The following is a 24860-nucleotide window of genomic DNA, read 5'->3' as shown; positions in this document are numbered from 1 at the left end:
CATTGCAAACAGATTGCAAAACCTGTGCTGAGCAGTAATATCAAATTCATTCTGGTATCAAAGCCAAAATGCAATTTCATTACAGACCAGTTCTGTCAATAATGACCTGGCCCATGGTTGTATATTGGAGTTCTTTGTAAATATTGGGAAAAGAATATTGCTTTTGTTTGGAACTGAGCATTTATGTGTACTAATTATTGCTTCCTGCAACCACAAGCAGTGGCAGTCGGGCCTTTTATTTTCTCTTTTTCTTTGTTTTACTGTTTGTGTCCATGAATACTCAAATTGCCCTCATCCGTGCAGTAATTGTACCAACATGACACCTAAAATACTAAAAATTCTGACATTTAAATTGCTCTGCTAGGCCTAAAATATTAACACTCCAACACAAAAGAGTAGAGAAATAATTTTTTATCAGTCCAATTCAGCCTGCCTGCAAACTCCAGTGGGGAGCTGAGAGCAAATGCATTCACACACAGAGCAAGGCTTTGCTGCCTTTATGCATCAAGGCTACTTTTCCCACACAAGAAATGAGCTCCTATATTCCCCAGAGAGGGTATCTTAATTCTCCTGACCAGATGGGAGAACTACACGTGTCTAGGTCTTTCAGATATCACTAGAGTCATCTCCTGATTAATTTTCTTCTGCACATCATGGATCATGTGGATTTTGGGGCTTTCCAGCAGCTTTTGAAGCTAGAATCAAGTTTAATACTTAGCCTTTACTCTCTCTCTATGCTGTTTATAAAGCAACTTGCTAGCAAAAATACCAGACTAAAACAAAGTAATTCTCTTGTTGTTCTTCTCCAAAATACAGAATTTCCCAATAGAATATCAAGGTTAATATTATTTTTGGGTGGCTGTATGCCTAGTGCTGTGCCACAAAAAGACGGGGACAGGTTTCACTGTTGCATTGGGATCTCCCAGGACCCTAGAGTCATCCACATCTACCTTCCTGATAGCCCCCATGGGCCCCTGCTGAACTTCACTTACCAAAAACTCCTCTTCCATGCCTGTCTGAATGTGGCTTTCACGGTTGGACACAGGATACTTGCACTAGAATCACTGAGATGTGGGTATTTCAAACATTCTCTCTCAAAATTACTCTGTTTGCATTTACTGACCTTGGACCTTGACTTTCCTTTGTCTTTTCCTGTTTGTAATCCATGCAGAATGTGGTTAAATCTCAGCTCACTGCATCAGTCCCTCTCCACCTACAAGCAGGACAGAATCATCTGTCTCTTCTTTGCTGGCCCTGCCTCACCACACAGTTCAGGCTATCCATGTTTATAATAACACAAAATTAAAACCAAGGGGAAGAAACCAAGGGGTCAAGCACATGAGACAGGGGAATTTGGTCACTGGTAAGAAAATGTCTGTTCTTATGCTTGATCAAATAGACCAAGAAGCTCCATCCAGCTTCTATCCTTGCTCTCCTTGATATCTGATCATGGCTTTGCTAAGTGCTTCTGAGTGCCAAGGGAGACAATCATTGTGCTCTTGGAAATGGAGGAGCCATTAGCAAGCCATATCCCTCAATTCAGTTTATTGCTTTAATCAAGCAGCATTTTAAACACTAAGTGGCATAACACAAAGAAAGGTCAGCACAGAGCACAGAGAGGGAATTAGAGCTCTTATCTGTGAAAGGAGATGGGTGGGGACTTGGAGGGGGGAAGGAGGAGAATTTTTCGATCCAGAATATTTAGGAGATTGCCTGCTGTGAAAGAGCATAGCATTGCTCCAACATTTCTCCCTCCACAAATTGCTCCTTGGCACAAGCCATGTAATGGCCACTTCAGCCTCTGGAAAAGGCTGCTTTTATTCCTCGCTTAGGGTTAGGGTGTGAAAAATCCATAAAGCCTTGAGCTGCAGGGAGCCTGAAACTACAAAAGGCACCAAGGGTATCATGGCACTGCCTCAACATTGCTCTCTCCTGTCTTGGTTTAAAAGACAGGTGTCTGCCAAGGAAGGTGGGAAGTTTCCTGAAATGGAAAATATGAACCCCTTCCCTCCAAATTAATATAGTTATGAATTTTCAGGGCTTTCAGGTAAAGGTCTAGTAAAGGACTATCAGTTTTTTACTAGTGTATATATATGTATAACAAGGCAAAAATACAGTAAATGATAGCATTAGCCACAAACAGAACAGGAGCGCAGTGACCCTTCTCGGCCGCAGGCAGTTTCCCTTGGCGCAGTTCCGGGCACAGCCTGCAGGGGCGCTGCTGGCTCCCGGCCGGGCGGGTTCCCCAGCCAGCAGGGGGCGCTGTAGCAGGGGCTCAGCCCCCTCACGCCCTGCAGTAATGGCGGCTCGGTAAGGGAGGAAGAGAGGATGGCTCCCTCTGCAAACTCATGGGGAGCAGCTGGTCTTGGTGCCACTCCTGGTGGTTAAATAGACTGGAGCAGGAATTTCAGACTGGCAGCTGCAACAGCAGAGGTGAGCAGACCCCCGGGTGTCGTGAATTGAATTGTAGCAGTAACCCCAAATCAGTGGCAGAAGCAGAAGTAGATGGGGGTCCCGGCAGACATAGGGTGTCAGACTGAAGTGTAGCAGAAACCTTGAAGCAATGTCAGGTAACAGTGGGGCTGGACAGGGAATTGCTCCTTTGTACAGCTCACAGGGGGTGGCTGGTGCCAGTGATACCGTTAGGTTTTTTTGCTTTTTAGCCTTTTATATTTTCTCTGTCTACACTCATATATTTGTAGCTTTGTAGCCTATTGCATTAGTGATTACTCTTCCTGGTAATTTTCCATGGCCTTTCCCTAGGCAGAAAGACAAAACAAATTCCAGAACTCCAAGCCCCACAGGGTACAAGGCCCCAGGGTGATTCTTGGTTCATGGTGGGCCATGGCACTGTGGGAGCTGAGGGAAAGGACTGTGGGGGGAAGGCTGCATCTATTTGAGTAAATGTAAACAGTGAAGAAAGCAGGTGTAAGAGATACTGGGAAAGCAGTTTCTTAAACAGAAGCTGTGACAGTAGATGGAATGGTGACACCTGGGAGTGATACCCAGAGCCTCAACAAAACCCAGTGATCCCAGTGCCATCCCAGCAGGGTCTTACTTGGTTTCTGGGAGCAGCTGTGGCCCAAGAAGCAAAAATATTTGCTACTTTGGTGAGTTTACTTAGGGATAGTCATGTGAAAGGTTTTATTTATCTGCAGGCTGCTGTCAGACTTCCCCACCTAAGTCTAGAAATGGTGAATGCATTTTACCATGTGGTTTCATATATCCTGGCTTTTGCTCAATTGGGAATTTCCCCAAATTGTTTTGTGTCTTAAATCCAGAGTCTCTGACCCTGGACTGGGGAGTGACCAAGAGGATTGAAAAGTGACTGAGTGCTTAAGCAGATGGTTCCAGGTGCAAAAGTGTAAAATGCTGATAGTGAGAAAGAGGGAAAAGGAGGAGATGGATTTCAAGTGAAGAATAAAGTCAAGATGAAATTTCATCCTTTTTTTTTTTTCTTCTGCATTTTACTTGTGGAAGGCTGTTGTGTTTCCACAGCATATCCACAGCATCACAGATCAGTCATGATCTCACAGAAAAACAATGCACCACCAGCCTGGGAGGTCTGCTCCTGTAGGGAACAGACAACATGGTCCTCAAATTGTTCTTCCACCTTTAGAAGTGCCTGCTAAACCATCTGATCAGCCTTCTTTACCAGAGGATTTGAAGCAGCAAGCTGGAGTTACTATAGTAAACGTGTCATTTCCTCTCCTTTCTTTCCAAAGGGTGGAACAGCTGAGGTGTGTGTCATCCTGCATGGAGACAGTACTGGTTTCCCTAAGAGCTTTGGCTTGTTATTCATGTCTTGACAACTGCAGGACTGGGGTTTGCCTGCCTTTCCTTTAGCAGTTAGCAGGGAAGTGCTGTGTAACTGCTGGCATCTCACCACGGGTTTGGTACCTCTGCTGTCACTGGACACCTTTGCAGAACACTCTTACAAAGACACCTTCAGCTGAACTGTGTTCATTGTGAGTGAGAGGAAAGTCACTTTGGAGGTGCCTGAGACTGCAGGAGCCCAATTAAACTTGATGTATGATAATTAGGCAACCAAGGTCACGTTAGATAATCCTGTCCCAAATACTGAAGTGTTCTTTTGGCATTTTGCTTTTCAGCCCCTGGAGTATTCTCACAGTATAATGAGCTGGAATTTCAAAACATGGTGTGTTATGCATACCATCTTCTCTGTGGGTGTGGGTGCTGCGTGTCTGAACTGTTTTCCTGTCACCAGGAAATATCCCTCTTTGTATATCTGTACATTTGGTGCTGCTCACATACAACTCAGGAGTAAAAAGTTTCTCTGCACAGCTTTCCTTTTGTCCTGGCATCTGTTAAAACTGAAAAATTTATCACAACAATTTGATAAAAACAATAAATTCTTCAATAGTTGGTAAAAATAAATAAAAGACCAGCTTGGTCTTTTAATGTCTCCAGATTTTATCCGTTATGTATTTTTCTTTTTTATGTGAATAAGATTTTTATTATCAGTTATGAATTTATCTTCTTGAATTTTCTTTTTGGAAAGAAGAAAGAAGTCAGTGAGTCATAAATACTTGTTACAGCTTTTATTTTACTACTGTGCTTATGGATGTTTGATGTTTGAAGTGGGTTTATTTTCTTCAACAAAAAGCCCTTCCTGTTCTGTGGTGTGTGCTCATTGTGCAATCAAGTGCATATCAGTAACTTCATTTGTATATGACTGAGAAAGTGCACGTAAATTAGCATGCATAATGAGCTTTGAAACAATCAAAAAGGCTGAGCTCAAGGATCAGTGAGAAACCACATAACCAGATGTAGGAGGAATATTATGTGTAATGTATGTCAATTTCAGACACATCTAATGTGTGCCTAACTATTACACTTTTAAGGCAGAAAATACGGGCAGTACTCTGCTGTCTCTGTAATACATTTTCACAGTTTTACTTCGTTGCTCACGACCAACAGATCTTTTGGTTGCTGCTGCTGCTGAGGAATAATTTCCCTCTCCTCCAAATCAGACCATTTAACTTCCCTGAATGATGGCAGACCCTTCAGTCTGACAGAGAGAACATTGGGTTTCTATAACAGGTACTTCCTAGTTAAATCACTTCTGCCAGGGCTCTCTTGGGATGCCATCAAGCCCTAACACTTCCTCCAAACACCAAGTAAGAGCAGGTGCTCTTGTAAGGGTAATGACTTGCAGAGACCCATTCCTTTGAGAAGTTTTTCCTAAACTTAGAGGGAATAAATAACTTCAGAGCCTCAGTAGGAAAATATTCCATACCTTGCAGGATTGAGCTACAATAGTATTTCATTTAAAAACTATTGGAAATGCCCCTCTCATCCCGACTCAAGCAGTATCTAGTCTTTGGAGTAAGTAAAATGCCATCTCTAGACATGATCATGCATGTATCTGACAAACCTAATCTTAATATGATAGTCAGTAGAATTTGCCACCATCCTTGCTTGGATTTTAAAGTGTTTTACTTTTTAATGGGAAAGGCTAATGAAAGAACCGCTCTTCTGAGTTGCTTGCAATTTTCATTACTATGCCTTTTCCTCCCCACCTTTACTACACCCTCATAATTCTCCACCTGCCATGATCTCTATTCTTACCTGGTTTTATAACTTTGAGAGGGTTGTAAACACATTCTTCTTCTGCATCACAGGGAAGGATGAAAAATTGAGAAAGTCCTGAAGTGCAAAACCTCTGGGGGGAAAATAAGTTTACAAAACTGACATCTTTTTATGTGCAGTTTCTGACATCTTACCTGATAAACTTACTCTTCTTGAGATTGCAGGGACTGAACTTCAAGACATACAGAAAATTATTGTAGCTTACAGAATCCACTGGATCTCAGCAGCATATCCCAGCAATTACCCATTCACAGAGAAGTGGTCTTTCTGCAGTTCGATGCAGCAATCAGGCATCAATTATGGTAGGAATTACAACTTGTTGGGGATGGGGACTGGCAACTTTTTTTGATAAAAAGATGCTTTTTCAGTTGTTCACAAAGAAAGAAAAAAATGTAGGAAAAATGAATTTAAATTTTGTCCACTGTGTCTGCTCCAAGATCATGATATGTGCCTTGTAAGCATTTCCTTTCACTTAAAAGTATTAATTTTATTTAACTAAAAGTGCTGAAGGTCTTTATGTGCCTCACTGAGGGATCTCAACTCATCATGTCTGAGTACAGCTGTCCTATTAGCTGAGCATTATATCACCTTTATGTTCTGATTCATGGTTTACTACATCAGGGAGATTGTGACTGCCACAGAGGTTGACTTATGAGTTAATCTTTTTGTTTTTCTGTGGGATCTATGTCCAATTTTATAATCTCCTCTGTCAAAATATGCTTAATAAGCAGGTAGATAACTTCCATACTTATACCAATTTCAAAATAAGAGACATAAAAAGAATACTTGCTCAAAAAAAATCAGAAGGCTTAGCTGAGAGAATTCTGTCATTGCAGAGGGCATGGAGACCCTTTGGGGGCTTACTGAAAGCATTCAAAAAATGCATACCACATGTGAAGAAAGCCTTTAAAAAAGGATGAGAGGATGCTGGCATTGCTAAACAGCAAGATTAAACAGCAAGAAGTCATCCTTCAAAAGCTGAACTTTTTTTCAAAAGAAGAGTTCAGTGGTTGGTAAAATAACATCCCTAGGGGAAAGAAACCAATCCTAATGTATAAAAGCCTCTAACTTGGCCATTAAATGTCAATGCATTGAGCATGCAATAGCAAAATCTCAGAATTACAACGGATAATTCTGTCAAACTTTCAGCTCAGTGATAAAAAGATAAGCAAATTTATTCCCTCTAGGCTAAAAAAAAAATCAGAACAACCACTTCACCACTGGATAAATCTGTGTTGACAAGCCCACACAGTTCTGGTCCCCACCTGAGGAAGGAGAGAGAACTCCCAAAGGTTCCATGTTTCCCAGAGGTGAAAAGTTGCTGGGCAGAGCAAGAGGTACAGCTGGGAGCCCTGTAAAGTTGTCAGTCAAGGTCTGGAGATAAATGAGGAGTGTTTGCTCACAGCCTTTTCCAGTGTAAGGTACAGAGGTGAACAGCAGACAATCATCTCTCAGCAGCAGCAGCAGCAGCAACAACAACAACAACAACAACAGCAATCATGTATTTCTTGTACATAGCCTATAATTAGGCTGTGGGATTTCTTACTATGTTGTGTGGTGGTAAAAGTTCATAGGGCTCAGGGAGCCTGCACAGGTTCATGGAAGACAAATCTACCAAGATTAAACATTTAGCAATCATGTCTGGCTGAGAAAATGCCCGAGGAGGCCTTGAGAACATCAGTGGGAAATACCATCATATGCTTGTTCTGGAGATTTTTGTAATCTTCTCACGAGTCTGCTTTTGATCACTGTGGGAGGCAGGACTCTGAGCTGATGGACCTTTGCTCTGACCCAGTACGATCATGCTTGTGCTATCCACTGGAGCTGCATGTAATTGTAGACTGAGGATTTTTCTGGAGATTTGCAAGGAGAGGAAACTACCTAGTGCTTTTATTTCTATTTTTCCCTGCTTAAAGTACTATAAAGGCAATTCATGAGGGAAATATTTTCCTCAAAGAAGGAATTGTGTGTTAATAGGAATTAAGACAAAATGCAAATATCAGATGCTTCATCTTTCTTGTTTCTTATTGCCAGCACAATCAGTTTCCATTTTCTTCACACCAGGGCTTAGTGTGACACTAAATCACATTTAACCTCATTTGAACTTCTCTGCAAAGTTCAATCCCAGAAACTGTTATTTGCTCCTGTAATTTTCTTGCTAGTCCTGCAACTGATACAAACTCCAAGCATTTGTGTGTGTTTGAAAAAAACAAAGAACAAGGTCCTTGCTTTAGAGTTGCCTTTCAAAGGAGTTATGTGCAGCTACAGAAAAAGTTGCAGTGTGGATTGCTTTTTATATTGCAAGAACTGGTCGAACAGTGACCCTTTTTTAAAAAAGCATGAGAATCAAGTACAGAAGGATTGAGAGTGACAAAGAGGCTGCAATGAGATGACAAAGTCATGACAAGTCAGATGACAAAGTAATCTTGGTTGAGTAATATATTTACATGATGTATAGAGTGCAGTAAAAGCTTGATGTGTGGCATTGCACAGCCCAATGCAATCCAAGCATGAGGAGTCAGCTGGGTCCTGGAAGCACTTGTACAACTGTATTGAAAGAGCACTTTGATGGTTTAGCTGGGACTGATGTCCCCTGCTCTGCTGTGTGAGTCCAGGTCTCGTGAAAATCAGTGTAGAGTGCTCCTGCTAAACTTGACTCTGGACTCCAGCTCCAAGAATCCTGTCATTTAGTTTCCAAAGTTTCACGAGCACTTTTGAAAACTTTGGAAAGCTTTAGTGGGTCTCCCACTTGGTATAGGAAATTATCTTAATATCAGGAATAGGAGGCAGTAGATCTTCTGAATTATTATCCAGTCCATTAGCTACAGTAACATTCCTCACTGTGAGCATTCCTCTCACACATATGTTTTGCTGTAAATGTCCCCAGTCAGAGGCACTTTCAAACATGTGTCTAGATCACTAATATTTGTGTCTATTTGTTTAAATCACATCTGCCACTATCCCCTTTAGTTGCCACCACATTGAGTTAAAATGAAGTGCAGGTAATTTTGTTACAGATCGTTTGGAGAATTTTGAAGTCACCTTACTTCTTTTTTTAGTGCAAACATTTTGATATCTTTACCAAGAGACATTTTAGTCCTCAGGGTATGTTTCAGCCTACTGGAGTGTTACAGACAGGGTGCACCATGTGCTGCTCCTCTATTGAGTAATGCTGTGATTCAGAGCACTTTTGCTTCACAGCTCTGACTCCCACAGCTCTCGGATCCTCAGAGCTGCAGGGTGAGTAAATCGGCACTCCTCATCAGCACTCCTCCTTCCTCCATTTGCTTTGAGCTCCTCGGAGAACAACCTCCTTTGTGCTGCTTACTCCTTCCCTACCATGGGGCAAAGAACTAACCACTAACAGCCAATTAATAGAATTCCCATGATCACAGCTTAACTTGATTCTCTGTCAGGAGTTCTAGAAAGCACACTCTACAGAAATGTATATAGAGAATAGTAAAATTCTGAGATAGAATGTCATCACACTGATGTCACCAAAATGGAATTATTCTGCATGACAAATGTTGGTTTTTCTACTGACTTTCAGTTTTGGTTAATTACCCTTCTGAGCTCTCTTACCACCTGGCTGCAGTTTTCATTGATCAACATGTCTGTTGTGGTTTTGTGCAAGATATTTAGGTGGAGTGGTTTTCTCAAATATAGCATCATATAGAGTTACATAATGCCAAATTACATACCTGTGTGCTTGAGAGGCGTCTTGAATGTAATTGGCAAAAAAAGCTGGTGCCTTGTTAGGGAAAGTAAAGATGAGTCTTGCTGACAATACGAATATGTTCCAAGGTAATAGGCAGCTTTAAGTAATCATTCTCACTTCATGTTTCTTCATTTTAATGCCATTCCACTAATTATCCAATGCTAGATACTATGATTTCACCTCTAATAATTCCTTTCCCAAACCATGATTTATAGGAATACAGTTTTCTGCCTTGATTTAGGTCCAATGACACATAGTACCTACTTAGCATAACTGAGAAACAGGATTTATACTGGCATGCAAAATCTGGATGGCTTTGATGAATAAGATGTCCTGATGTGTCTGAGGTAGGACCAACAATAAATGATTGACAGTAGCTAGGTAATGACATGGAAGCAGAAGTACTCCAGCATCTTGGCAGGACAAGTATTCTGGAATTAATCTTATTGGCTTTTTTCCCAAGGATTGGTAACAGATGCTCTTTTCTCATACATGGCCTAATTTCAAAGTCAGAACAGCGTACCATATATCAAATATCAATGTGGCCTCTGAGTTGCTTTTTCCTCAGATGGGACTCTCATAACTTATTGAATGTTGTTCTTCTTTACGAAAGTCATCTCTATTTTTTGAGCACATATGCATTTTCCTTGGAGGATATTCCTAAGAATGGAGGATTTTTCCCAGTCACTATCAACAATGTAATTTATTTAAATTCCAACATACAAGTATAGTGAGAGAGTACAGATAGCCTTGTACTTATGTCCAAAGACATTAAGATGATTCTATGACACAGAAAGAAAGTAGGGCTATCTTTTTTTTTCTGTCTTTATTTTTATTTTCAAAGGACAGAAGTGAAAAAAAATCTCCCCTTTTTCTGTCAAAAAGTCCTTTTTACCATTGGCATCATATCTGATCTTTCTTCAGGCAGAACAGAGTATTTTTATTGATAATATACCTAGCATTTTTTTAGTGTGCTAGAGCTACAAAATTTTCATGCATGGGTATGTGTCTTTTAGAACCACGGTGCTAAAATCTTGAAACCCATTTGTGTTTGTAACACAAAAGCCCCTGTGCTGACAGTTATGAGGTTTGCTGTTACTGGTGAAGCTCTGACAGCAGACCCTCAGAGACCTTGCCTTCCTCCCCAGCTGTGCCTGTGCAGTCTGATGAGTTGGTCATGCAGAGCTGGTGGTGATGTACTTTCTCCTGGGGGATGTCTTGCAGCAATGACCGTGCTGTGGAGGAGCACACTGACTGTCAGGCCTTGTTAGCTCAGAGCAAGCTGGTGCCTCTGACAGCTCAGTTTTTTGGGACTGTACAGCTTCTGTGTAGGACTCCTCTTAATATTTGCAACCACATCTCTGTGAACATAAGTGACTAGATCTGAATTGTGCCCTCACCTACACCTAGTCAGCTGGTAAGAAGCAAAGGGAGCAGTGTTGCCTCATAAACCCTGAGTGGTCTCAAGAGAAGACCGAGTGGCAGATGCCCTTTGAGGACCTGCTGGTGTCTCCAGATTTACAGAGAAAGCAGAGACCCCCATACTCCACCAAAGGACCAGCTCTTTCTTGTCAAGAGCTGCTCGGTGCAAAGGGAAGAGGAACAGGCTGGTCACTGTTTAAAACCAAGTGAAGGAGATGAAAGGTACTTCCATGCTGTACTTCCCCAAGTAGTACCATTCTGGATGTGTTTGTGAGAATGGTTCTTAGGAGCACCTAAGTCTCCCAGAAACCACTAAAGATTTGGTTCGAGGCATGGAATAGATTTAAACTGTTTGTGATGGAAAACATGCTATGATCAATTTTTAAAGTAAAATGAGTGAAAAGGCAGATTTCTGTAACAGCACTTTTCACAGCGATCAGGCAGAGATGCTGTTGAAGCAATCCACTTGAGAAAAGCAGCAATAAAACAAAGGATTTCACTTCTGTGCAATTTTATCCCCAACTCTGCTGTGTGTGAGTACCCATTGCAGTCAAAAAATAGGCCCTTTTTCCCTGTGCCATGCTCTGAACAATCCTAGTGTAAGGCTGCAATTGCACAATAGCCTGTCACATGTCTTGTCTCATTGGGCATCTCATGAGATTATATTAAGCAAAGAAAACATTTCCTTGTGACTGCCACTACAACGTGGCAGAAATGCTTGACTCAAGTACTAACTAGTTGCAGGATGGCAAAAAGGCATGCAAACATTTCCTGAGGGTTTGTGATCTGGTCATATCACTTAACTTGCTGAGATGTTTTCTGATACTGTGGAAGCAACATTAAATGCAGTATGGTGCTGACTGAAGCTGAGGACTGAGAATATCAGTACAAGTCTTCTCTACAAAGAATTTTGTGAGACATAAAGATGCAAGAATATTCCAGAATGACTGAAAAGATGAAAAATAAGAAAAGTCTCTACCTTGTCCATACATTTTCCTCCTGCCCTCTTCTTTTACTTTCCTTTTTTTTTTTTTTTTTTGATTTCTGCTTTTTTATTTTCCTTATTATTAGCTAAGTACTATTGCTTTTCTCTTAAGGCTTGAGGCTTACATTCTGTTTCAATACAGTTGTTTTTTCCCCTCTTTCAGTATCTGTTCAGCCTGTTTGCTGATGCTGTGTTCTAAGTGCATTCTTCTCAGTCATGTGAGTCGCCCCTCTATGTCATGTTCCACAAACAGTGTTAAATACAGTACTTGAATAAATGGAAATTTGGGAAGCTGTTAGATGAATTGTAGCAGGATTCTTCTTAACCCTCCCACTTGGCTCAACTTTGAGCAGTCAAGAATAGAAATTTGGAAGATTGCCATCAGAGAGGTCCTTCTGAAAGCAGAAAATGGAACATTGACTTTTAAAAAACCTTGTCCCCAGAAACCATGAGAAAGGAAGTGAAAGACCAAGATGACACAGCGAGAGTGAAATCTGTGCATGCAGACACTGGAAAACACTGTTGTCATGCAATGGGTCAGGGAAGAAGCAATGCTCAGTGGGTATGTCCCTGAAAGGCCAAGGCATTTTAAACTGACCAGTCTGAATCTATCACAGAAAATGTGTGTGTTTGTGTAAAGAGCTCGTATCTGATTTTCTCCATTCGGGTCTCCAGGTATCTGTATCCCAGAGCTATCTCTATCCCACTGCTATCAGTGTGGAAGACACCCAGTCCAATCCTGGGAATCCATGGTCTTTGCCTCCACTAATTTATGAAATCCGTTGAGGAAACAGCTCCAGGACAGAGCAGGACTTGGTTTCAGGAGGGCTGGAAGTATGGGATGCAACTTCTCTGTGTGAAATGAAAAACAGTTTGTGCATCATCCTGAAACTGGACAGTTGTGGGAGAGCCATGGCCTCAGCATGTTCCAGTCCTACACACGAGTTTTCTTGTGGTAATTCCTGATATACAGCATAGCAGTTATTGCCTCCTGAGAGAAAAAGTGAACTCTGTACCCCTGCCTTAACTGCACTGGCTGTTAACCATGATGAATATCTGTAGAAACAACTTCTGTTTATAAAATTCCAGTATCTCTGGAGCTCTAGGCTTTGTGGTATTCTTAAAGCATAAATCAAACCCTAAGACCTAACCTAAGCATAACACTAACCCTAAGCAGAGCAGTAAAAGAAGCATGAGCTGAGGCCAGCACATGGCTGATGTCAAGCAGAAAGAAGGAGGAAGCAATATTGGGGCAGTGCTGTACTACCCCTGGCATGCCTTTTGTAGTTGCAGTGTCCCTGGAATTCCAGGCTTTGTGGTTTCCTTAAGCCTAACCCTAAGCATAACCCTAACCCTAAGCATAGCCCTAACCCTAAGCAGAGCAGTAAATGCAGCCTTTTTTTCAGTCTGAGATGTCCATGACCCAGCTGGTGCCAAGGAGAAAGGTGTGGAGGGAGCTGTGTTAGAGCAGTGCCATGCTTCCTTTTGCATGCATCTCATAGCTACATCAAAACCCTTCATCTGTGGCTCACACTGATTGCATTTGGATTGTCACTATAATTGTTTTTTTCCCCATGTCCTGTTGCAAGCCATATTGTAATGCATGTGAAAAGCTGTGGATGGCTTAGTGCCCAGAACAAATTCTCTTCTAGTATTAACTGACCTTCTCTTGAGGCGTTTTGTACATGACCAGCACTTTGCTAGCATGAGTCATTATCCACAAGTTGAGGAATGTGTGCCCATACTTAGAGAGCAGAGTGTGTTTGAGGTTAGAAGAAGTTATTGCAAGAAGTATATAGTGTTTTGAGGCTTCTTTGTGCCTGTCATTTCCCAGAAATTCTTTTTTTTTGTTGTTTTATTTTAGTCAAACTTTTACTTGAACATAAGATTTATCTCTCAGATTTGAAACAAGTGTATTTTAGACATAACATGATTTAGCTATGATGTGTAGAGTACAAGGTAAAGGTTTGACCTTCAAAACCTGCTGAATTTGAACAACATTTGGAAGAAACTTTCTTAAAGCATCTAATTTATAAAGCATATATGTGAGCTGCTGCACTGAGGGCATTCAGGGTCTCTTTCTCTAGGAATGTGCTTTTGCTGGCTGGGACAGGAGACAGGCAGCAACTGACACATTAAAAATGTGCATCATTATTTTAAAATATGATGTGCAATTACTAGGAGGCAGCCCACTTTTTTTGCCAGAAGACATGAAAAAACAACATTTATTACATGAATAATGCATTTTCCTGTTTTTATATATAATATGCCATTTCTTGTCTTCATATACATGAAGTATAATATGCAGTTAGTACATTCTGAAATAAGAGACATCAGTTAATCTTGGAGATTAGGTTCAGGTCCTTTTGAAGTGAGTTTTACAAGGTTTTAATGTTTTCCTTTTTCTTTTACTCTGAAAAAAGAACAAAGTAAAATTGAATGCAAAAAATTAGACCTTTGATTTGGGTGGAAAGGAGTAATAAAAGATTAAGTACTGTCTGTTGTAAACATGGAAATTATAATTGGGCAGGGTTTGTTTAACCAGCTGTGACCTACTAACTTTTGCACAAGAATGATAAGCACAAACTGTACCTGAGGAAACCAGATCCTTTTCAGAGTGAGATGGGTATTTACACTCCCCATTTCCTCTGCTTTACATCACAACCTGTAAATGATACAAGCAGAGTGAGAGCAAGAAGGGCGAGCAGGGTCTCCTCCCAGGGCAGAAGTGCATACACTGTCCAGATGTGTGTCATCTTCACTGATTCTGGTGGCCTAGGACTGTGAGCTGCCTGTCACAGATGCTGTTCTTCTCCACCTCACTGCAGGACACTGGGTGACTTCTCTGTAGCCTTGTTTGCAAAAGAGTCCAAACATTTTGTCACTCTCCTGTGATGTGGTACGGGGCTTCTTCAGAGAGAAAAGAACATCCCACTGCAGTGCCATTTCCCAAGAAACAGCTAATCCCAAATAGAACTGATTTTCTACATTACGTGAAAAAAAAAACCCCAAACCCTACCCCCCTCACCCCAAACGTGCTTTGTCATGTTCACAGAGTGACTAGTACTTCTGAAACATGGCTAACAGCCTTGACCTAGTTTCATATGCCAAATCTGGGGACAAATAAAAAGTCTGGGGGAAGGAAAGAACAGATGGCAGCACTGCACTAAACCCACAGTCCTACATTGTCCTCTTTAACTCTGCTTCACATCTACTTTTAAGACAGCAGTTCCTGCAGGAGTCCTTTACTGTCTTCTGTAAGGTAACATTTCTGCTGCACCCAGTGCTTCTGCCTCTTACTCAGAGACACTGCTGGGGCCTAGGTAAGCCAGTAAGGGTGGATGCAGACTACTATATACAGCCTTTCATTCATCCTGCTGCAGCTCAACTATATGTAACTTTAAGACAGTAAAATCACGAAAGCAAGAGAAATCACTTGACAAAATGTAGGTTTTGACAACATCAGCACCTCCCCTGACTTCCTGGGGAGAGAAAGAGGGACTTCCAGGACACAAAACATCTCATCCAAATCCAAGAGCCTGAAACAAGTTCATGTCTTTGAAGCACCTCTTGATGATCAGGGGAATCTTCTCAGATACAGGTGACTACAGTGAGATGGGCTATTCTCAAACAGTTCCCATTACCATTAATTAATTATAGTTTTACAGAAATGCATATATATGTATATTTTCAGAAAGATTTACATTATAACCAGAGTGAGTAGGCGATAGTTCCTTCCTTCCTTCCTTCCTTCCTTCCTTCCTTCCTTCCTTCCTTCCTTCCTTCCTTCCTTCCTTCCTTCCTTCCTTCCTTCCTTCCTTCCTTCCTTCCTTCCTTCCTTCCTTCCTTCCTTCCTTCCTTCCTTCCTTCCTTCCTTCCTTCCTTCCTTCCTTCCTTCCTTCCCTCCCTCCCTCCAGCTGCATATCCTTATCAGAGGGAAGAAGGGAGAGTGGGGCAGGAAAGGCAGGGCCTGCTCACCCCAGAAGCACCTGGCAACCACAAATGCACGTAGTAAGAACAGTTCAGAAGATAAGAAAGCAATTGAATTGACTCCTGCTATAGCCCTCCAAATGCAGACGAGCTGAAAACTAAATTTCTGCTTTTATTATAACTAATTGGCAGTTGCTGTCTACAAGATGCTTCTTGGCTTTGGTTAAACAAAACCAGAAAATGAATCATTAACTGGTGATAATTGATAAAGCAGGAATGAAAAGAGGCCAGAGGACTGAAAAGGGCAGGAGCAATTCTTAAGTAAAGCCTTTTATCCAGAAACTTCCAGTTGCCTTTCTGGCATGAATGCCAGTTTCTGTAGTAGCCTGTGCAGGGCAGGTTGATGCAGAAGCAACAGATGTGCTGCAGTGGTCCCCATACTGCTGGGGTCCCCAGTTCACAGACTGCAGTGGCCCCATGCTGCAGGGGTCCCTGAAACCCATACTGAAGCCAGTTCCTGCATTCCTGTACTGCATACTGCTCTCTGGGCACCCTTATATCTGCCTCCCTCCAGTAGGTGAGGTATTGCTCTTGACTTCCTTTGTATCTGAAGTACAGAAAAGCAGCATATCAAGTGATCGGAAAGTGAATGTGGCTGATGGAGAGACACAGGTAAATGTCAAAGCACAAGAGGAGAACAGGCAACTTAAGAAAATTCAGTGCTATTAAAGAAATAAAAGGGCATTCATATGTATACATACATTTTCTAGGAAGTGTCAGTTTCTTGGATGTTTCATTTTAAAGTGTAAAAGGACAATATGTAACTGATTATAAGTTAATACATTGACTTTCTTGAAAAAGTGTAATAGTAGAACTCTACAAAGTATTATAAGGTACTGAAATATTTTCCTGCTATCAACAAATTATAAGTTCAAGAGGCACAAACCAGTATCTGATCAGGGTGCACAGCATTAGGATTTGCAGAACTCCGTCTTGTTTATCCCAGCAGAGTAAATGGTCTGAAATGCTTTCTATGTCACAAGATGGATCCTCCTGAAATGTACCAAGGCTTTATTCCTTACTCAAATCCTTGTGACTCCAAGAGTAACAGGAAGTGCATGGCATGAACTGCAGGTGGATAAATTCTGCAGCTGAACTCAGGCCCTTGGTGCAAATAAATCATGTTTGATTCAGTCCTTGGTGATAAACTAGGATGGCTATCAAGAGTTACTATGACAAGCCACCACTCTTGGTCCTTGCTCCCAATGAGTTCAGGGCAGGACACTGAAACCCTTGAACCCACAGACTGAAACCATCTGGGGTGGGGGCAGCATGAGCTCAAAACTTGTCTACTAAAATAATCTGCTCTAAGATTACTACTATCTCTTCTCTTACTGTGTCCACAGAAAACTCCTTCTAAATCTAAGAGTAATTGTGCTATGAATGGCCTGTGTACAACTTTTTATGAGACTACATAAAATATTATAAAGCTTAAAAGCTTCTCAGGGCAGTCTGAGACAGGGGTACAAAATGCAGCAGCTTAGACAATACCCAACAAAACTTGGCAGATAAAAGAAGGAAAACAGCCTGTACAAAAAGCCTGTGACAGAGTTACTTTCCAGCAATTATAAACCAGATAAGAGCTACCCTAAACTGGTATAGCTCCACATGCCTGCAACTGATGAGCAGTCAAACAGCAGGGGAGGGCTAATGAGCCCCTTCTCAACTTTTATTGTTCACTAGGCTTTTAATTACAGCTTCCAGCCTCAACAAAAGCCTCTGCCTGAGTCTTAACATGTGTTTTCCTGTGCTTTCTGCTAAGCTTCTCTTTTGCTGGGGAACAAGATGACCAATAGCAAAACCACTGTGCTGGGGATTAACTTCTAAACCGTCTGTCAGGGAGTCAGCAGAAGGGTATGCCTTGCTAGACACAAGTTTTGAGAAAGGAGATCCTTGTGACATGGTCAAAAAATTGTGCTTCCTAAAAGGAGCAGTTGATACAGGATCATCTCCTAAGCTGTTGTATGCTCTTTCTTTCCTTTCCTAACTTTCCAACAAGTCACATGTCTGCAGCTTATTAACAGGTTTCATTTAAATCTTAAGTAAATAAAATTTAAAGGGTAAACAGCCCTCACTACCTAAGCTTAATCATTAAAGAAGTAGATTTACATGCTGAAAATTAGATTATCTGTTTGTTTTTCCCTTACACATATTGCTGGGATTAGAAGCAAGAGCATTTTCAAAATTTTCTTTATCTGTATGCTGGTTTTTGCAGGAGACTCTGTGCACATTCTCTATCCACCAAAAATTGCCTGAAGACTGGCAGAACACATAGCTCAAGGCACTTCCAGACTATCATTCCCTTGACAGATATGTATTTACCTTTACTTAGCAATACACACTGACTGAGGACTTTGGCCCCCAGGAACATTTTTGCAAACGTAATGCAAACCTGGCATAGCTGCAGGGTTTTTCTTCAATCCTTGCTCTTCTTTTTTTTTTTTTTTTTTCCTTGAGATAGTCCAATTATGAAGTACTTGTCTCTGATAACAGGGATGTCATCAAAGATGCTTCTTAGGCTGTAGTAGTGCAACTTCTCAGGGCATACAGGGACATACAGTGACACAGCCTATAAAAGTAAAATTTAAATATGTAATTTTGTGCAGGGCATTACCAACCCAGATAAGCCCTATCTTTGTTGAATTTCTTTCTGTATGGACATTCTTGGCATCTTCTACAACCAGATTTACAAGCTGTGCTTCCTCTGTGATGACCAGCATGATAAAAATTGTGAAGCTGGGATTTAAGAACTAAGATAAAATTTTTATTTAACCCTTTTCATCTTACAGGTGTCATCATAATGCTTTAGAAAAATACACAAATTAATGTAGCAGCCACTTTGTGGTAGCTGCTGATACTTAAGTTACAATAAGGCAGCAGAAGCAGGAAGGAGCTAAGTGAGATGATGAGTTAATTGCAGAACTGGGGATTTGACAGTGTGACCCTGAGTCAGATTTCATCATCACTGAGCTGTGCTGAAACTACTCCAACCTCGGGCTGCAAGCTGCCTCCATACCCCTCAGTGTGCCTTAGCCACCCACTGTTACCTGGGTTACAGGCAGTCTGCACCCGCAGTGTGACACAAACCCACACATTTGCAAAACAAGGCTTCCCGGAACAGCTGTCCGGCTCACAGCTCTCTCCTTGCCAAGGTGTTTCCCAAGGCTGCTCAGATGCACCTTTCCGTTCCTGGGCGTATGAAATGGCAGATCTGGATGCTGCCCCATGCCATGTTCTTGCCCAGCCTTTTGACAGAGTAGAACATTCAGTTCTAGGTGGCTTCACAACAGACTACACACCCATAGAAAGGACACATAAACTAGGCTATGGGGTTATGCCAAGTGTGGTCTGTTTCTTAGTGAAAATACACTAAAAAAGCCTATTTCTTTTTTTCTTCTTTATTGGCATTTGTGCTCAATCTCAAGATACTATATGCAAGAGAAAGGTTTCAGACATATAAACTTATCTGGGAATAAAAACAATAAAATACTGAACATTTACATATGAACACAGAGTCAAAAAAAATATCAAGTCCAACTCTGTTTGAACTTTTCTCACAAATTGTTTTACAAGCTATATTGAATTCACTGGATAGCACATCCCACTCATTCATTTCTGATCTGCTGCTCATTATTTCCACTACAATTTATCACTCATATCAATGTTCTTTATCTGGTATTTCTGCTGAAGTACCAAAAAGGTGCTGGTGTTGTTGCTTAGCATCCCACCATCAATCCTTTCTCCTCACAAAGAAACCAAGGGGCATATTTCCTACCCATCAGCATGGCTTGTACTACCTGTAATGTTATCCCATTAAACCGCCAAAATCAGCTTACAGAAATATTAATAATATTCTGAATAAAGAGTCTGTAAGTTCATACTATCCACATGAAAAAGATGACCTCAGAACAAGAGTTAGGTTTAAATTGTGATGTAATTGTATGGAAATGGCCACACTAGGTCTGTATTAAACATTTATTAGACCTACAGTAAACATCTATATCAAATATACTTATGGCATCATGAAACAATCATTCTTCTTTTGAGTTTCAGAACTTTATAAAGACACAATGTTTTCTTCTTAGCATCATGTAGGACTTACATGCACTCTGAATCTAGCAAAGACAAAACACTTGTAACATTTTCTATTAATATAATTTTTAAAACCCTCTAGATTATGTACAGTATTACAAACATCTGAACTCCAAAGTCTTAAGAAGGCTAAGCATTACAAAACATTTCAACCAGTATGCCTGGCCCTGTAGACAGCTAAGTCAGTCCTGTAAATAAATTCAGAATTATTTTATGAAAGTCTGGTTCACACCAGTTTTGTTCGCAAATTCTATATATTTCCCCAAAAGAGCCTGCATCTTGCAGAAGTTTCCTTGTACACTCACTGAGCTGGCAAGAACCTTAGGAGTACATTAAACTAAATAATTTATGCTGGCTATTTTAAAAACAGAATAGGAATTAGGGGGTTGTGTAGAAGAAGTTTGATTTCACTACCAGAATCACAAGCAGTTTAATACAGGATCTATGTTCTCACCTTTAGACACTGGATAAATAGGTATTTGCAAAAGACAAAATCTATAGTCATAATGTATGTTTACATTTATTATTTTTAATAACTAACACATCCTCTTCTAAAATTAAAGTATTTACAAAAATATTCATTAGAGAAGCCTTTCTCACAAAGCGTCCTTTTTTAGATAGGACCACTGTTGGACACTTCATATGCAAAAGCCCAGAGCAGTTCTGCACCCATCAGCAGAGCTACAGCCAGAATTTATGTCCACACGTAGGCTGGAAATAGTTTAGGGGCAATGTCCATCGACATCCACAGCCTTAATCAGCCCTGTGCTTGGGGACTGCTGCTGTTTTCCATGCCCCTCTCCATCACAAGTCTTACAGCAGTGCCCATGGGAGCCCATGGGGAGACTGTGCAGCAGAAGAAAGAACCAGGCCACTGTCTAGACACCTTGGCCACATCCCAGCCTCCTCCCCTCTGCTGGAGTTTCCACACTGCCACTGGTTTACTCTTCCCCTTAAAGTAACCACTGAGAAAGTACAAACACTAACTCAAAGCTGTCACTTCACCTATGTGCCAAAACCCAACAAAATCACTTGGGAACATCCTGATGTACTTACAGGGCTTTGCAGACTGCTGCCCAGTGCTTCTCTCTTTTGACTGAAAAGGTTCAGCATCCTATCTTGGGGTCCCCATTTGAGCAGTCAAGGGAAAATGAAAGCCTCTGGAAGCCCAAAGAGGGAAGAAAAGCATGGGAGCTGAGAAGAGTCACCTTTTCAAAGGTGAACTGATGATCTACTTCTGAATGATTCGGCTTCTTCAGATAACTTTTTCAACAACATGCATTTTACTGATTCCTTATGCATAACAGGTATAAATACACAGGGCCTTGCGGATCAGCTATGAGATGAGTTCTGGAGAATGTTACACAGTTTTATGTATTTTTAATTTCAGTACAAGCAAAATATATGGTGAAAGAAATAGTGACAAAAAGCCCCCAAACAAATAAACAAAAAACCTCTTGATACTGGCATTAAAATAGTAATAAGAATCACAAGTCTGCCTGGGCTAAACTAGATACCCTTGAATGCCCTTTTATTTTTATCTTCAAACCAGGCTGTTCAATTAGCACACAGTGTTCTGTGCTCAACTTCCAGCTAATCAGCACTGTATAATAGAGAAAAATATATATCTATGTCTTGCCAGTACCTTGTTAGTACACAGTACCCCGTGTAAAAGCCAGGAAGTAGTAAGTGGGCATAAAACTATTGAGACCAAGCTCTGTTCTACAGGAGGAGAAAAATCATATTTAATGGCCTTATCCTGGCCCACTTATTATTTGTCAAAATTTTGCAGTGTTTTCAATTGTAAACTCAATGATACTTAGAAACTCCTGAGAGGTATCTGGATTTTCTCCTTTAGTTAACTAAAGGTTTTCTCTGTGGGTTTTAATGTGAAACCAGAGTCATACAGAACCATAAAATGGCTTTGGTTGGAAGGGCCCTCAGAGATCACACCCTACCATGGGGAGGAACACCTTCCACTAAATAGGGTTGTCCAAAGCCCCATAAACCTATTATTGAAAGCCATCAAAACAGCCAGTCCTCTATTTCACTCCCAGAATTTCCAAATTTATTTCATTTGCTGAACTGCTCTGACTTGTTAGGCTCAACATGTCATTCCTAAAATACAATGAACATCAATTCTGTGCTTGCTGTCATTAAGACTGGCAGCTCTTCCTACTAAATCATTGCAGATTTGTAATTCTGTGTGTTTCTGTTTACTCTACTTTTATGCTATAATAATTCACTGCGATCATCGAAAGTCACAGAAGAAAAACATTTCTCATTGAGAATGTGTGTAACGAAGCTGTAGCAGCAGCAGACTTAGAGGCAACACCCTTTTTATAAATCAGACAACATTCTCAACTTTCAATCAGCTGCAAAAAAAAATTAATGTTGCAGAGTCACTTTTTTCAAATACGTACAAATAATTGTTTCTCTAGATTACTTTTAGTAATTTTTAGTTTTCCTCTCCACAAACACAAAAAAACTGCACTCATCCCCTCACAAATCCTATCTAAGTCCCATTGGCTCTTGGTATGAAGGAGCCTCAGCAAATTTTGCATATATTTATATAAAAATAATCCTAATTTTCAAATAGGAACAAGTGGTAGCTTTCCAAATATTTTAAGTCATATTTCAAAAGTGTCACAGGCACTTTGAAGTCCAGGAGTGCTAAAAAAGCACATTAATTCCACTGCAAATCAAGGAGAATTATTGTTGCATGTGTATCAGGAAAGGGAAAGATGATCAAAGAGGGGGAAAAAGCCATGTTTTTGAGGACTGACTTCCTTCTCTTAACTAAGTACTAACTTGACTTGGATAAGTGGCAGCTTGCAGATAGGTCTACCAAAGAACCTTTAGCTCTGTTGTAGGAAATTGATTTATTGCCCAGAGAACAACTCTTCTTAGGACAAGGAATATAAAACTTTTTAAAATCAGTGGTCAGCAATTTCCTTGGAAGGAAATGGGCAGACATGAGCTATGTCTTCCTGAGCAATTCAGCCTATAAACAAAGGCAACATAGTAAATCTGGGCACTGAGATTTCAAATACAGGGAATTTCATAATTCTGAAAGTCCTAGACCGCTATCAAACAGACTGGTCTGCACGAGGACTTATTAGTCAGTGAATCTGGCCTGGTTAAGCCTGTGCCCTTCATGGCACAGTCCATGTGTCTTGGCTAACAACCAGCCAGGCCATGGCAGAGCAGACAGCTCCCTTGGCATCATACAAACAGCTTTCCTTCACACAGGCTGAAGGGAATCACCATGAACCTTGGCCTGTTTTGGGTGGGCAACCATGCCACTCACAGCACCATTGGGTCCCTCAGTGCTGACACAGTTTGTGACATCCTGAATACATCTCCTATTCCTATGTAAGATTTGTTCCATTTTTGCATATTACTCTGGAATAACAGATGCATGACCATCTTATCACTGCCTCTGTTGGTTGTATTGATTGCCTCCAGTGTGTGAGTTTGATAAGTTAGCTAATACCCACTGACGGTAAAACAACAAAAACTGATTCAGAATGGATGCAGCAGCCCCTAAATGATTTACAGAGGAGAGGAGACATCTGAAAATGAAAAAGAGAGTGACTGCCAATCTGTGCCAAAGAAACCATTATGCATTTAGACAGTAAGAGAGCTCCATATGTTTGGAAGATCAGTTCTTTTCAACCGGTTGTTCAGTTCCCCTTGAAGACTTCAGTGCTGCAGGATCTGATTAGAAATGAATATACGTCTGTGAGAGGGAATGGAAACCAGTCTGTTGGATGAAGGAGACCCTGGCTGGCCCAAGGAGGCTGCACAGCTGGTCTCAACGCCTGGGTGCCCACCAAGTGGCTGCAGAGTGCAGCAGCCCCCAAGGACATGGGCTGTGTGCTGCCAAAAGTTGCATTTCAGTGCTGTGAAGGTTCCTGCTCAGCAGCAAGCAGGCAGCTTTGACCACACAGCACTAGGCTTTTTTCTGGGGTATCAATTTGTTCAGGCCAGTGCATCTCATCCCTACAATGCAGAGTCACTGTCCTGCTTGTGCCGGGACAGGATGCAAACCATGTAGTGGTGGAACAAGTCTGTTCTGGCACAGTTGACAGTCTCTGGGGGCAATATAGACCCCAGGATGTTCTTTACAATCATCTCCAATGTAAGAAAAGACAGTGTGTAGGACACTGCTCTAGAAAGAGCAATTCATGCTCAGATGCTTGCAAGTAACAGCTGCAGTGCATGTGATGTCTTTCCCTCCCCTCCTTATACTACAGTTATGAGTGACACAAAATGAGACAATAGAATGCCACGATAACATCTATTTTTCATTTTTAAACTCAGAAAAAAATCTAGTGGTGTGTCACAGGAAATGGTTTAGCCTCATTCCCTTAGCTGGTTCATCTCCAACAACTTTTGAACCCTCTTGACTAATTTAAATACATTTGATATAAGAACAGAGATCTCAAGGGTAAAAAGTTCCTTCCAGTTTTGCAAAATCAGCGTTCAGCTAGTGAGGAGAACTCCCTGCTCAGGGAAAAGGCAGGGAGAGTTTGATCCCTGGCTGTTTTGTTTGGCTTGCTCAGCTCTCAGGAGGCAGCAGCCAGCTGGGTTCCCAGCATCACAGCCAGGCAGTTAGCACGTGCACAGCTACAAACCTGCTGCAAAACACAGTGAGTGTTTCTTGCCTGGCTAGACAGCAAACCACGGGCATTTCCTATATTCAGGAATGGGCTGAGGATACTCCCTGGTGGTGAGGAATTGAGCACAGGGTGCATCAGGGGAGACAGAAGAAGTGTATACTAAGGAACATGGAAAGATACATCAATATAAGCACAGAGAAGGCACAACAAGCCCCAAAGAATCTATCTTTGCTCATGAATTCAATACTGTACATGAGATCACTTAGCTCACCACTGTAAGGCAGCTGTCTCTGGAAGAGACTCTGGAAGAGTAAGAACATAGAGCATAGAGCTCAACAAAGCTTAGCATGTATAAAGCAAGGGCAGCTCCTGAACACCATATATTAAATACAGGATGTTAAAAAAAAGAAAAAAA

At 41.2% G+C, this 24860-nt stretch overlaps 1 long non-coding RNA gene across 1 annotated transcript in view; it reads left to right on the top strand.

The window, feature by feature from the left end:
• The first annotated feature begins 978 nt into the window (after positions 1-978).
• Positions 979-24860, top strand: part of LOC306798612 — a 40826-nt gene continuing 16944 nt past the window's right edge. Inside the window, exons 1-2 of the long non-coding RNA XR_013773413.1 lie at positions 979-2433; positions 5778-5915. This is a non-coding gene — a long non-coding RNA (uncharacterized lncRNA). The remainder of the gene's footprint in view (positions 2434-5777; positions 5916-24860) is intronic.

Source organism: Erithacus rubecula (assembly GCF_903797595.1).
Source record: "Erithacus rubecula genome assembly, chromosome: 2".
NCBI classification, from domain to species: domain Eukaryota; kingdom Metazoa; phylum Chordata; class Aves; order Passeriformes; family Muscicapidae; genus Erithacus; species Erithacus rubecula.
The sequence above is the reverse complement of the archived record's forward strand: the minus strand, read 5'-3'. Positions and strand labels throughout refer to the sequence as shown.